The sequence below is a fragment of the Leptodactylus fuscus genome, chromosome 1, assembly GCF_031893055.1.
Source record: "Leptodactylus fuscus isolate aLepFus1 chromosome 1, aLepFus1.hap2, whole genome shotgun sequence".
NCBI lineage: Eukaryota > Metazoa > Chordata > Amphibia > Anura > Leptodactylidae > Leptodactylus > Leptodactylus fuscus.
In genome coordinates this window covers 213,395,435-213,410,078 of record NC_134265.1, presented here as the reverse complement: position 1 = coordinate 213,410,078, position 14,644 = coordinate 213,395,435, and the positions used below count along the sequence as shown (strand labels likewise).

General features: G+C 46.7%; 1 protein-coding gene across 3 annotated transcripts in view; it reads right to left on the bottom strand.

Annotated features, from left to right (window-relative positions):
- Positions 1-14,644, bottom strand: part of HMG20B (high mobility group 20B) — a 362,656-nt gene that overhangs the window by 29,319 nt on the left and 318,693 nt on the right. The window lies entirely within an intron of this gene.

Below are 14,644 nucleotides of genomic sequence, written 5' to 3'. Positions count from 1 at the left end.
ATATCTCATTTCTTGTCACACAAGTCTTATCACTACCTAAGGGCTAGTTCACACAGAGTTTTTTTGCAAGCGGATTTTGAAGCGGAATCTGCCTCAAAATCCGCCTGCAAAAAATGCTCCCATTGACTTGCTTTTTTTTTCTGCTAGCGTTTCTTTTCCGATGCCCCTTCTTCCCGCAGATTCTGCGGTTGAGACAGCTGCAGCGTCCGCGAGATTCCCTCTTGATTACACCCATTCGTTTGGGCCTAATCAGGAGCGGAATTCCACGACTGTATGCCGGAGCACTGTATCGGCATCCCGTCGTGGCTAGCCGCGTGGAAGTTCACACAGCAGAATCTGGCTTCCGCCGTGGGAGCATACCCTAACATCACCAACAGGATCATGTTATGAAAACAATCTGAGTCCATAAACACATCATAAAGAAAGAACCGTCTCTAAGAGTGAGAACAAAGAGTATACTGTTCTGCGGGCTAGAGCCATTCACATATTACAAGGACACAATTTCATCTGAATGCCGGTCAAGTACTATATATCTCTATATTTATGTGTGTGAACGTGCCCTGATGCTTGTTTCGCCAGATTGGCGAAATGCATGTCGAGGCATCAGAAACACCTAGTACTTCTAAGCTTAGAGTCAATAGGTCTATGTCTTTATAATACCTTGTCAATATTTCCTTGCACCTGGGTATACTATACGATTGTTAATACCTTTATTGGGTTGCTATTATTATGTATTTCTGGTATGATTGGTTCTGCGATATCTGTGTTTTTTTGACACAGAAAAGTTTTTCATTTGTGACAGTCATTTTCTCTCTACTCTTTGTACTTTTGGTTCCAATTTATATTCCTGACATATGTTGAAATATTGTGGATACATTGTTCCTATTTTAATATATTTATGCATGTACCGTATATACTCGAGTATAAGCCGACCCGAGTATAAGCCGACCCCCCTAATTTTACCACAAAAAAACTGGTAAAACTTATTGACTCGAGTATAAGCCTAGGGGGGGAATGCAGCAGCTACTGGAAAATTTCAAAAATTAAAATGGTCGGAGTTTTTGGGTGCAGTAGTTGCTGGGAAAGGGGAGGGGGTGTTTTGGTTGTCTGCCCCTTCCCTGAGCTTGAGGACTGTTTTTACTTCCCCCACTTGGAATTCAGCCTGGCTGAATATAGGGTATCTGCAGTGCTCCTATTAACCCCTTCCCGACGGAACAGGAGCACTGCAGATACCCTATATTCAGTAGACCAGGCACTTTCAGACACAGGGATACCTAATGTATATGTGTTTCACAGTAATTTTCTACTTTTGTATGTATTCTAGGGAAAGGAGGGATTTAGAACTTTTTTTTTTTTTTATTAAATCTTTTTTTTTTGCACTATTTTATGGGAGATTCTATACATTAATATGGTGGCTGGTCATAGACTCCCCCTCCTAAAAAAAAAAATTTTTTTTTTTTTTTTTTTTTTTTTGCTGACTCGAGTATAAGCCGAGGGGGGCTTTTTCAGGACAAAAACTGGGCTGAAAAATTAGGCTTATACTCGAGTATATACGGTAATATTTTCTTAATATTTTCAATAGCATTTCATATTTTATGCATACTCATTGGTGGTGTCCGCCTTTTTGTCATATTTTTTTCTTAACTTTATGGTCTCTACCGTATTATATTCATTAGTTATTGTGTATATTGTATATTTTCCTGCAGGAAAAAGATGTAATAAAAAAGAGATATACTTACAAACAAGATAACATAAAAAGAACTAACAAAGAACAGATCGGTTTAAGCCTGAACATTGGAGCTGAGCATAAGAACAGACAGGTCATACTAAGCAGTATCCCCAAATATTCTAACTAAGAGGTCATGCATCCCCTAACATTTATGGATCCTCAGGGTCTCCTCGCTGCCTGTAACCTACACCTGTGATGTCAATTTTTGCTTTGATCAGCCTTCTCCCAGATCATCTGGTGCTGCAATGTCTGCTATGATCAGCTCACCTGACTTGCTAATTAGAGTGACTTATTGGCCACAAGTACAGAAAGGCCCATTTTCCTAATTATAACCATGAAAAAACGAAAAAAACATAACTATAACATAGACACATAACTCATAACACAATACATACATATTTCATCGCACCTCCCCTTTTTATGATGTGCCATGGGGAATTGACTAACAGGTCATTACCCAGTTTTCCCAATCATCTATGCCATGATCAATAGCTTTCTGGTGACTGTGTGGCTGCCGTAGCAGTGGGGTCATATCTGCCCCAGGTCTAACAACTTTACCCTATTGGGAATGGAGATCCAGTGGTATATATTGGTCATCTTGGTCAAAGCTATCATGCCATTGGCCCCATGACTCACATGCCCACATGAGGGATAACTTCCTCTTGCAAACTGTAATGCCGTAATTTTTTCTTTGTTCAAAATAAGGAGCTTTGAATAGCAATCTTTCAGATCATCTGATGGTGCAATGTTTGCTACAATTAGCACACTTGATTTGCTAATTAGAGGGACATTCTGTGATTTATCAAACACCTGTCTTCTGTCTTGTGCATTGAAATTAAATTAAAAATTAGAGTTACCAACCCGGGAAACTTTGAAAAGTACACAAAGGTCCTATCTTCCAACTATACTCATGAATGAATGGAAAAACCAAAACAAAACAAGCAGAACTATAAGGTAATTCCTAAATAGACATATAACTCATAAAACAACAAATATTTCATTAATGCGTGGACCGAGCACTCATGAATACGTCATCAATTTGGACTACAGCAACATATCCAGGGGCAGTTGCCCCCTAACACCTGGATCTATCGATCCACCCTGTTATTGGCTACCAGTGAGCGCAGAGTCCCTGCTGTGGACTGAGGTCCACCCTGCTTCTCTCCATTGCCCCCCTTCCCTCCCCTCCCCTCTGGGTGCAACAGGTTGAACCGCTGCCGTCTCCACCTGGGTATCTATATGCAACATAGGGTGTTGTGACTTACATAACCACAAAAGGTGAGAGGCCATTTGGTACCCATTCTATCATCCTACTTTGTCATACTCACACATCATCCAAAGTACTACACTTAGAGTGCTCGGTGTCTCTCTCTCTTTTTTCTGCTTTTCCCTTCACAGGATACACCTACCCATCATACATATAAATTTACTCTACAGTCCTCTCTATCCCTCATCTCCTCACTCTTCTGTCCCAATCTGGCCACCAGTCACTATAATTAAACCCTTAAAAGTGCATTGGATGAGGTTTTTTACCCCCTCCACTCAAATAGTTCGATGTAGGAGGCAGCAACCCTGGCACACACCACAGAAACGTTTTCTTCAGCGGTGCTCTAGGTGTGCTGAACTTCTGTGGAGAAAATCACATACACCTGCAGATTTCCTCCACTTTAAATTTATGCTTAAGACCTCAACGACCTTGGATGCACTTCGGGCATCCAGGCATAATACAAATCAAATCAAATCAAAAAAGCTTGGGCAGAGAGTCTTTGGAAGTAGATGCCCCTCATAGCTGAGTATTTGGTGCAGTGTAGCAGGAAATGATCCTCGTTGTTATGGTCAGCAGGGTTTATTAAAAAAAAACCTAAACAAATGAAAACCCTGCAGAGCCCTCTGGACTCCTGAACTGCCAACACTTAGTGTGAACACTGTCTGACAGTTGATGTCACTGCCAGCTAAATTAAAGGACCAGGTGTGTTCTGTTAACAATTCACAGAGTCCTGTGCAGTCAGAGCAGCCGCCCAAATAAACTAACTGGCTAGCCAGAACTCCTGGACTAGCCAGAGACCAACTAAACCTAGTGTGATGCTGTTCCACCCAACCACCAAGGCAACTACTGCCAAGCCCACTTCCAGTGACCCCAGACTGAGAAGGGATGCTAGCTAAAGCCACTGAGTACTATCATACAACATACATGGCAGCATGCTGCCTGACTAATAGTGACATTGCTGACTCAGGGAAGATTACTAGCTAGGGCAACTCAGGTTTACAGGCTGGAACCCATACATACACATCCATACATTATTTTAGGTTTCAGAATGTGATCATAGAGCGCCGGGCGTCCAGACCAGCCCCCTTATATAGGCAAGGGGCGGTCACCAGCAAATAGCCCAGCTGCCCAATCCATTGTCCATTGGTCGACACACCAGTCCATCAAAGACTCGACCACACCCGGCTGTTGCAAGGCAGGTTAACCCCTGAAACGCTGGACTGTACAGAAGAACAGGCAGCTACGCCCATCTCATGGCCGCAGCTTCTGCACAATCCTAACACTCGTCTTCTAAGGACCCCTGGTCACAGTGCTGGCACAGCCTGTTCTCCCGTGGCTTGTACGTCTGCCTATGGTGCCCCGTCTCCATCTCTAGGTTGTGGGCGCTCAGTCTGTACAGGCTCAGGGTCTGTCTGTGTTTGGGGTGGGGTATTTTCTCCAGGTAGGTGGCCATGCTGTAGTCCCTTTGCAGTGACTGGTATGCGTTAAGTTTCTTGGAGTTCTTTATTGTGCTTCTCCATATAACAATTCTCATCGATGTACCGCTCTTTGTCGCTCTCAATGGCAGCTTTTATTTGAGCCTTGTTCATGGCATGTTGGGGTTTTTGGCTTGGCAGGCGGCTGATGCTTGGTTGGGGGGCACCACGTTTGCTCTGGGCTCTGTGGCTTAGCCAGGCTTGGTGGTGGTAAGAGCTGGGGCTGCTGCCGTGTATGTGTGTCCAGAATGATAGTGCCCTCTTCTGCATGGTGAGCCCTAAGGGGAGCCTGCCTAGCTCTGCCCAGCATGTCATGTTGGATGTGCTGCAGTGGACCTGGAGGAGGTACTTGCAGAACTCTAGATGGAAGGTCTCTGTTGGGCTGGAATCCCACTTTGACTGGTCTGGGTAGGTGTCTGGGTCCCAGACCTCACTGCCATAGAGAATGATCGGAGCGATGACTGCGTCAAATATCTTCAGCCAGACCCTCACCGGTAGTTTGAGGTGGTACAGTTGCCTTCTGATGGCAAAGGAGGTTCTGCTGGCTTTTCCTTTAAGGGTCTCTATTGCTGCTTTGAAGCGCCCTGATTGACAGAGCTCCAGCCCAAGATAGGTATAGCTGCCGTTTAATGCGAGGTGGGGGATGGAGGCTGTATTGTGGCCCTTCTTCCGGAATACCATGACTTTGGTCTTCTTATGGTAGATGGGTAGTGCCCATGTGGTGCTGAATTTTTCCAGTACTGCCAGGCTGTCTTGGAGGCCACTATCAGTGGGGGACAGAAGCAGGAGGTTGTTGCATACAGCAGGAACTTCATCTTGCAATCATGCAGGGTAAAGCATGGTGTTGGTGAGGCCTCGAGGGCTGTAGCCAGTTCATAGATGTAAATGTAAAAGAGCGTTAGGCTCAAGCTGCAGCCCTGTCTGACCCCTTGGGCCTGCTGGAAATATGCTGTCCTCTATCTGTTCACCTTCACGCTGCATTGGTTTCTGATGTAGGAGCTCTTGATGACATCATACGTTCTCCCTCCTATTCCACTCTCTAGGAGTTTCAGGAACAGGCCCAAGTCCCACATTGAGGCAAACGCTTTTTCAAAGTCCACGAAAGAGGTGAATATTTTGCCTCTTCTGGTGTTGTGGACGTGGCTCTTGATGAGGCTGTGCAGGATGTAGATATGGTCCGTGGTGCAGTGGTTTGGCATGAACCCGGCTTGGCTCTTGCTGAGGACCTCATGTTGTGTGAGGAAGGTGAGTATTCTGTTATTGCTGATGCTGTTGAACAGTTTCCCCAACCTGCTGCTAACGCAGATCCCTCTGTAGTTGCCGGGGTCATATTGGTCCCCATTCATGCAGATGGGGGTTTTGTTTTGAGGCCTTTGTTCCAGTCTTGAAGGAAGTGGCTGGTGCTGAGGAAGAGGGTGAATAGTTTTGTCAGTGCCGTATGTACATCTGGGGATCTGTATTTAATCATCTCTGGTAGGAGGCCATCGGGACCACTGGTCTTTTTCCCTTTCATCAGGGCAATTCTTTCCTGTATAACTTTTATGGTGATTGGTGAGTTCAGAGGGTTCTGGAAGTCCTTGATGGCCTCCTCCAAGTCCCTCAGTTTTGTGGTTATCTGTTGCTGTTCTGGGGTTTGGTCTTCTTCAGGGATGTTTTTGTAGAGGTCTCTGAAGTAGTTGAGCCATATGTTGCCGTTTTGGATGTAGAGGGAGTTTTTCTTGGGCTTTGTGCCCATATGGTTCCAGCTCTCCCAGAATGAGCTGTCCTGGAGGGAGTCCTCAAGTTGCTGGATATTGTGAGAGAGGAGCCTCTGTTTATTCTCTCTGAGGGTGCCTTTGTCATAGGTGTCCCTTGCCTCCCTGTTGTTGGGGGTCACTGTGTTTTTGGTTGGAGGCTGCCCTTAGGGAATGAGGTAGAACCTTGCAGTCGCTGTTGAACCATTTTTGAGACTGTTCGTTAGTAGGTCTCTTAGGTTTGGTTTGTTTCAGGCCTGCTTGTTCACTGTGGTGTACAGGATGTTGTTGAAGTCCTTCACTGCCCATGTTACCCCTTGTTGGTCTGACTGATAGAAGCTCACATAGAAGTTTATGAGCAGTTCCTTGATTTCAGGTTGGTTGGCGGTGTTGGTGTATTCGGTGGCTGTCCCATTTAAAGGATGGTGGCAGGTTGTAGAGACCAGTCTGGTGGGGCTGCTGTGTGGGTGGCTTGTCAGTGGATCTCATGTACAGCAGGATCTGATTGTGGTCCAACAGGTTTGTCTCAGGGGTGACTATGAAGGCATCTATGTCTGCTGGGTCTGCATTTGTGATGGTATAGTCCACCACGCTGTTGCCCATGTGGGAGTTTACTGTGAAGCGTCCTAGAGAGTCCCCTCTGATATGCCCGTTCATTATGTACAGTCCCAGATTCCGGCACAGGTTCAGCAGCTGTTTCCCACTCTTGTTGACAACTCAGTCATAGCTATTTCTTCTTGTCGGTGTGGATTCCAGGTGGTAGATCTCGCCTCCATTGATGTGCGAGTTTCTATCGGAGGACAGATAGTCCTTCTCTGTGCCTGCCCTGGCGTTGAGGTCGCCACAGATCAGCACTCTGCCTCAGGACCGGAACTGGACAGCTTCCCTTTGTAGAACCTAATAGATGTCTAGGTTGTGGTAGGGGGACTCTGATGGGGGATGTATGCTGCACAGAGGTAGATGTCGTGTTGGCCATTGAGGATACAGCTGTTTATTTTTATTCACATGTGGTTCTCTCCACGTATGATGGCTTTGTTGCTCAGCTCCCCTCTAAGGAGGACTTTGCTTCTTTGGTTGCTAATGTTACTGCTGCTTGCCGTATGGAAATACGCACGGAAATTGCTGCTCTAAGGCAAGACTTTAAGCACATTGCACATCAGGTCGAATCTCTGGAACACGACCATGATCTTACCCACACCCATCTCTCCCAGCTTCAGGACACTGTCTTCTCCCACTCCCAGGCCTTCAGTGATATGCAGCGCCATCTAGAGGACCTGGATATCAGGGGTAGATAGAACAATATTAGAGTCAAGATGCTCCCTGAAGCCACACACGAGGAAGACCTGCATGTTACACTGGAGGCGATCTTCAACTCCATCTTGCAAGAGCCTCCATCCCACAAAATCAAACTGGATAGGGCTCACAGAGCTCTCTGTCCGAAAGGAATTGGCCCTAATCCACGTGATGTGGTTTGCTGCGTTCATGACTTTGCTGTGATGGGGTTATATTGTCTAAAGCTCGCAAACTCAAAGACATTGACTTTGATGGGGCAAAGATTCAGCTCTATCTTCGTCCCCTGCTCCAGCTTCTTCTTGATCGCCAGATTCCATACCGCTGGGGCTTTACCTTTGCCCTGACGGCCAGGCATGAAGGCTGTTCTGCTACTCTTCGAGTCTACTCAGACCTGGAGTCCTTTTGTGCCTCTCTGGATCTACTCAACTGGGAATTGCAGACTCCACCTCCACCCTTGCCTCAAGTCTGGACTGTCCAGAGGCCCAAGAGACGACAATTGCCTTCCCCTACTGCTCCTCCTAGGAGACCAAGAATGGACCCTCCTTCTTCCTAGCTTTTTGATTCTCCTGCTCCCCTCGAGGGTTGATGTGATTGTATTTCTTGTCTCTTTTTTCCTTTTTTCCCCCTCTCCTTTTCTTCTTCTCCTCTTCTCCCTTCTCTTTCTTTCCTCTTTATTTTCTTCTGCTGTTGGTTGATATATTGCTGGTGGGGTGGGCTCGTACCTTCCCTCCAGTGCTCTACTTAGGTCCGCCTATTGGTGGCCGTTCCCTGTCCTGGTTCGCCTCCCACTCCCTGGGGATTGTGTCCAGTTGTGGTTTCACGATGTGGCCCCGCGAGGTATTTTTGTTAATGCTCAATTGGACATTTGTTTTTTCCCCTGGTCAGGGGACTTAGTCCTGACTGTTTACTCAGGTTCCACTATGTACTTTGCTAATTGAATTGATTTTGCACTCTGCATTTTGATTTTTGTACTCCTCCCTCTTGTGTCTTCCCTTTCCCTCCCTTCCTTTTTCTTTTTTTTCTCCCTTAGGTCTCAAGATGGTCCCCGGCTCGCTGAGATGTTCCATCGGGGATTCTCTCCCGACTCCACATGCCTGATGCTCTATTTTGGCGCTCCTCTTACTGAGTTCCCGCGAGGTCTTCTGGCCCGATGGGTGAGTGCACTTTCAATCTGCCGCTGTCCTCTATTTCTAGGCCCCCATGGTTAGATGTATGACAATTAATGTTAAGGGCCTGGGCTCTGATGCTAAGAAGCGTCTTGTTCTTAGGGAGGTCTGCTCTCTGCGAGCTGATGTAGCAGTCTTACAAGGGACCCACTTCAACCATATGGGTACGTTTAATTTTGCTAAACATTACTTCCCCACTGCCTTCTCTGCTTTCCATGACTGTCGTAGGGCGGGGGTCGCTATACTTCTGCCTGATTTCGGTAACGGCGCCCCACCTCGATTCAGGAGGATGCTTTGTCATTCTGGAAGGCCTTCTCCAGGGGCTTCAGCCCCATTGTCTTATGCCCCCAACTCTGGTCAGATTCCCTTCTTGCGTCAGGTCCTCTCCTCCCTACATTCTCTCTCCCCAGCGATCTGGTTGGTCAGTGGTGACTTTAACATGATCTTCTCTGAACGGGTGGATCGTCTCTCTGTTCCTTCATCCCAGGTCCCCCACCAACAAGCTCTTCTAGCTCAGGAGTTCTGCCAGCTGATCCATTCTCACTCCCTCTATGACTTCTGGCGTGTAGACAGCCCCATGGTCCATTCCTATACCTTTTGTTCTCACCCCAATACGCACACGCGTATTGACTACTTCTTTGGAATGCCTCAGCCCTCCGCCAGCTTGCAGACACTGACATTGGCCCGCTCTTGTGGTCTAATCACGCCCCAGTAGTCATCACCCTCTCTCCTGTCCCGCAGGCTGTGCGCCGCTGTCATTGGCATCTTAATGAGACTCTACTTAAATCCCCTTTCTCGCTGGAAGTCTTCCACTCTCATTTAACTGATTACTTCCATGACATTTTAGACTCGGTGGATTCTCCCACGTTGCTCTGGGAAGCCCATAAGGCTGTGATGAGGGGCCATTGTATTGTGCTAGAATCTAAACTTAAGAAAGATAGACAGGCCCAGGAGTGCCTTCTCCTTGCTCGGATCTCTTCCCTAATGGCCTCCTTAGCAGCCCGTCCCCCCTGAGGTTCCTCCGCCGCCTGGTTCTTGCCAGGGCGGATGTCCGTTCTTTGGAGACCCACCATGTCTTCTCCTCTACTCGCGTCAGCGTTACTTTGAACGGGGCAATAAACCCCACACACTACTGGCTAGTACTCTCAGGGATCAACGGTCATCTTCCACTCCCCACTCTGTGTTTGACTCCGTGGGTGTTCTTCAACATCACCCTGATGCTGTGGCGCAGGCTTTCCAATCACATTATTCTAAACTGTATAATTTGCCCCCTCCGAAGGCGCTAGCTCAGGTGGATGGTTGCTCTAGTTTGGCTGCCTACCTTGCAGATTGCTATTTGCCACGCCTTTCTTCTCCCAGTTTAGCTTCTCTGAACTCTCCTATCACAGCTGAGGAGTTGGCAGATGTTTTGAAGGACCTCCCTAATGGTAAATCTCCAGGTCTGGATGGTTTTACTTATTACTATTACAAGGCCTCTCAGAACGAATGCTCTAGTCACCTCCTGACTCTCTTTAACTCCTTTCTTTTGGGCTCCCTGATCCCCCCCCCCCTTGATGTCCAGTTCCATCCTTACACTAATTCCTAAACCAGGCAAAGACCCCCAGCACTGTGATAATTACCACCCGATAGCCTTATTAAATACTGATTTGAAGCTCTTCACTAAACTCCTGGTGAACAGACTGGATGCTTGGCTCCCTCTCCTTGTCCACAGAGATCAGGTTGGTTTTGTTCCGTCGTCAGGGTTGCGATAACACTAGGAGAGCTGTGGACTTGGTGGAGGTAGCCAACCATCATTCTATGCTGGCGCTGCTCAAGCCTGGACACTGAAAAGGCCTTTGACTGCCTTAATTGGTCATTTATGCAGGAAACTCTGAAGGCCTTCGGGTTCTCAGGGCCGTTCCTGGTGGCTATCCAGGCCCTTTACTACCATCCCTCAGCGGCGATTAGCCTTCCCCATGCCTCTTCTCCTTTTTCCATCCAAAACGGCATTTGCCAGGGTTGTCCCCTTTCCCCCTTAATCTTTGCCCTATGCATTGAGCCCTTGGCGGCTAAGATCCGCCGTGACCCTGATGTTAAAGTGATCCTATCATTCAGACGACATTTTTTCTAAGTACCACGTCAGAATAGCCTTAAGAAAGGCTATTCTTCTCCTACCTTTCGTTGTTTTCTCCTCCTCGCCACCGTTTGCCTACAATCCCGATTTCTCTCAGTATGCAAATTAGCTCTCTCGCAGCACTGGGGGCGACCCCAATGCTGCGAGAGAACTCTCTCCAGCGCCGCCTCCATCTTCGTCAGGAACGGCCTTTTCATTCTCTTCTTCCGGCGGTGTCTTCTTACTTCTAGGCCTTGGGCTTCGGGAAGAGCAGACTGCGCATGCCCACAGGCCCCGAGAAAATGTCCGCTTACAATACTATGCAAGCGGCCATTTTCTCGTGTCCTATGGCCATGCTCAGTCTGCATTGCCCAAGGCCAGAGGCCTTAGAAGTTACAAGCCACCGTTGGAAGAAGAGGTTGAAGATGACGCTGCTGAAGAAGAGGTGGCGGCGCTGGAGAGTTCTCTCGCAGTATTGGGGACACCACCAGTGCTGTCTGAGCACTGGGGCCCACCCCCAGTGCTGTGAAAGAGCTGAGTTACATACGGGCAAGAACCGGGATTGTAGGCGAACGGTGGCACGGAGAAGACAACGAAAGGTAGGAGAAGAATAGCCATTCTTAAGGCTAGTCTGACGTGGTACTTAGAAAAAATGCCTGAATGATAGGATCCCTTTAAAGGAATACAAGTACGGGACAGGGTATTTAAAGTCTCTCACTTTGCTGATGATGTTCTTCTTACCCTTTCCTTCCCCCACACTACTCTCCCTAACCTTTTACGACTTCTCACAGCGTATGGCGACTTCTCGGGGTACAAGGTGAACCCTCCAACTTTGACTTTCAGTGGCGATCGTCTACCATACGTTATCTGGGTATTCAGATTTCCCTCTCTTACCATACCCTTTATTCTGTCAATTGCCCACAGTTGTTTCCAGACTTACGGTCTCTTTTGGATAAGTGGCAGCCCCTGTCGATCTCCCTACTGGAGAGGATTGCTGCGGCAAAAATGACCCTTCTACCGAAGCTCCTCTATTACTTCGAGATGCTCCCCATTGCGGTACTGCGGAACGACCTTCGCGTTTTGCAGAAAGCTATCTTTTGATTCATATGGCAGGCCAAACGTCATCGTATCTCTCGGTTGGTTATGTTGGCAGGGAGGGAATCTGGGGGTTTGGCTGTCCCAGATCTTTTACATTATAATTGGGCGACTCACCTACGCTGTGTTCCGTTTTGGGCCTCTGCCCCAACGTACACTAGAGATGGAGATAGAAAAGCTCTGGTTGGCTCCCATGCACCCCAATGCTTTCCTATGGGTTAACTCTCCCCCCACTCCTCCCTCTCCCTATTCACTTGGCCCCATCCGCTTCACCCGCTTCATCTGGTCCACATGTAACGCTAAGTTCTCTCAGACATCCCAGCGCTCATCCGTGGTATCTGTCCTATACAATCCTCCCCTCCCTGATAGTCTGTCACCCACTATGGTTAGAGTGTGGTCCGCGGCAGGCCTTTTCCGGATTGCTGATATGATTGACCCTGTGACGTTGGAGCTCAGGCCTTTTGACTATTTTGTAGCTAACTCAGCTCTTCCTCAGGTGGTTCATTTTGTCCACTCTCTCCATGGCTCCACTAGAGTCTCCCTCCCTACGTCCTTTGAAAGGATTTGTCGAGCTGGCACTTCCACGAGGGGCCTCATATCCTCTGTATACCAGCTTCTTGTCTCTCAGATGACTGGTTCTCCTATTCAGTATCGCTATATGGCCAAATGGAAGGAGGCGTTGGGTACCCTCATCTCCCAGGGCCAGTGGCAGATTGTCTAGTCTTGTGCTCAGAAATCATCCCAGTGTATAACCTTTAGGGAATCGCAATATAAACTTCTGATGCACTGGTATCACACCCCAGCTCTTCTTCATGCTTTGAACCCTGCGCTTCCATCAAGGTGTTGACGTTGTAACGCCGGGGTAGGTACACATTTTTTGTCTTGTTCTCTTGTCCTAGGTTTCTGGAGGGAGGTGAAGGCTCTGACGGACACCCTCTTCATGCAGGAGGTCCCTTTAAATCCCCTCCTATATTTAATGAACCTCCCTCCTAGACACCTAGGTAGCATGACTTCCAGACTCTTTCTCCATCTTTGTACGGCCACAAAAACCCTTGTTGCAATACATTGGAGGAGCGTCAACTCCCCCTCAGGCACTGAACTACTCTAGCCCGCATCAAGGATGTGAGGAGCCTTGAGTTTTTGATTGCTAGCCTTAATAATACCCTGGACGCCTTCCACTCTATTTGCTCTCTTTGGGACGCTCATTGTGCACTGCATCTAATCTTGGACCTTCCTTCTCCCTCCTCCCTTTCTTCCTCCTGTCTGTATGTATGTTGTCTCCGCTTTCTGTTGTTTTGTTATTGAGTAATATATCTGTTCGGGTTTGATTCCATTGGGGATCTTGCGGTTCCGCCTTTCCCTCCTGACTCTGTTACTTGTTTGCATTGCTCTTTATTTCTACTGTTAAAAATTACTGAAAATTCAATAAAGTAAACTACAGTACAAAAAAAAAAAAAATACTGGGGTGGAAAGTTTGGTTTCTGGTGTAGAGTAAGGGGCAGTTCACACAGAGTAAACTGGTGCTCAATCTGACACGTATACACGTGTCAGAGTTTGCACACTCAAAAAAGATCCCATTGATTTCAATGAGGATTATGATCGTATAACGCGCGTTATTTTACGCCCGTAATTTTGCGGACGCAAAATTACGGGCGTAAAATAATGCGCGTTATACGATCTTTTTTGATTGTGCAAACTCTGACATGAGTATACGTGCCAGATTGCACGCCAGTTTACTCTGTGTGAACTGCCCCTAAGAGAACTTCGGCCACTACCCAGAATTACCACTTTAATTAGGTACTATAGTCTGGTGTAGAGTAAGATAGCTTCGGCCCCTACCCAGGAGTACTATAGTTTGGCTGATTAGTTACCAGCGAAGATGGGGGCTTTTGAGTTGATTAGAACATCTGAAGGAACAGATGTGGCTGAGCAGAGCAGAAAACTGACCAGGATAGCTCGTCTTCCTGATGGCGGCTATTTGAATGGACCATTTTGGTAGAATTTAGACAAAAAAATGGAGGGTTCATTCGAGAAAAGGGCTACAGCAGGGCTATACATGCTTTGATAGAGCTTAGCAAGAAGGTGGAGGAGGATAGGATAAGATAGGTTAGTTGCAAGACAAGCAACTAAGATTTCAGCTATAAGTGATTGATTGTAACATCACTGGTATGATGTTTGGAGGATTATGCATATATAGTACAATTTGCAATTGTAATGTTCATTCTGTTTGTACCAAAGTCAGCATTCAATTTTTATGCCTTTTGTAAGGATATTGTGATGTTTCAGAGTGGTTCAACTGTTGGTTGGAATCTAGTAAAGGAAATTTTAAAGTCTGGCAGTTAAGGTAGAGCTCAGGGGGTAAGAGCACTTGTGGTAATTAGAAGAGTGGAGTTAGCCATGAAAATATTCAGGAATTGCACAAAAATATTGATATGTAATTTTGGTGTCTGTATTAACTGTATTGTCTGCTTGAATTGTATTCTTGTATTCCTGGAAAATCAATGCATTAGTTGACTGCCAAGTAGCTTCAAGAACAGTTTTTTTTTTTTTTTTATCAGCGTGTCCAATAAAGCACAGAAGAGTCAATTACAAAGTGAAATTTGGCTCTGACACAAGGGTCTGCAGACTATACAGTCCTATGAAAAAGTTTGGGCACCCCTATTAATCTTAATCATTTTTTGTTCTAAATATTTTGGTGTTTGCAACAGCCATTTCAGTTTGATATATCTAATAACTGATGGACACAGTAATATTTCAGGATTGAAATGAGGTTTATTGTACTAACAGAAAATGT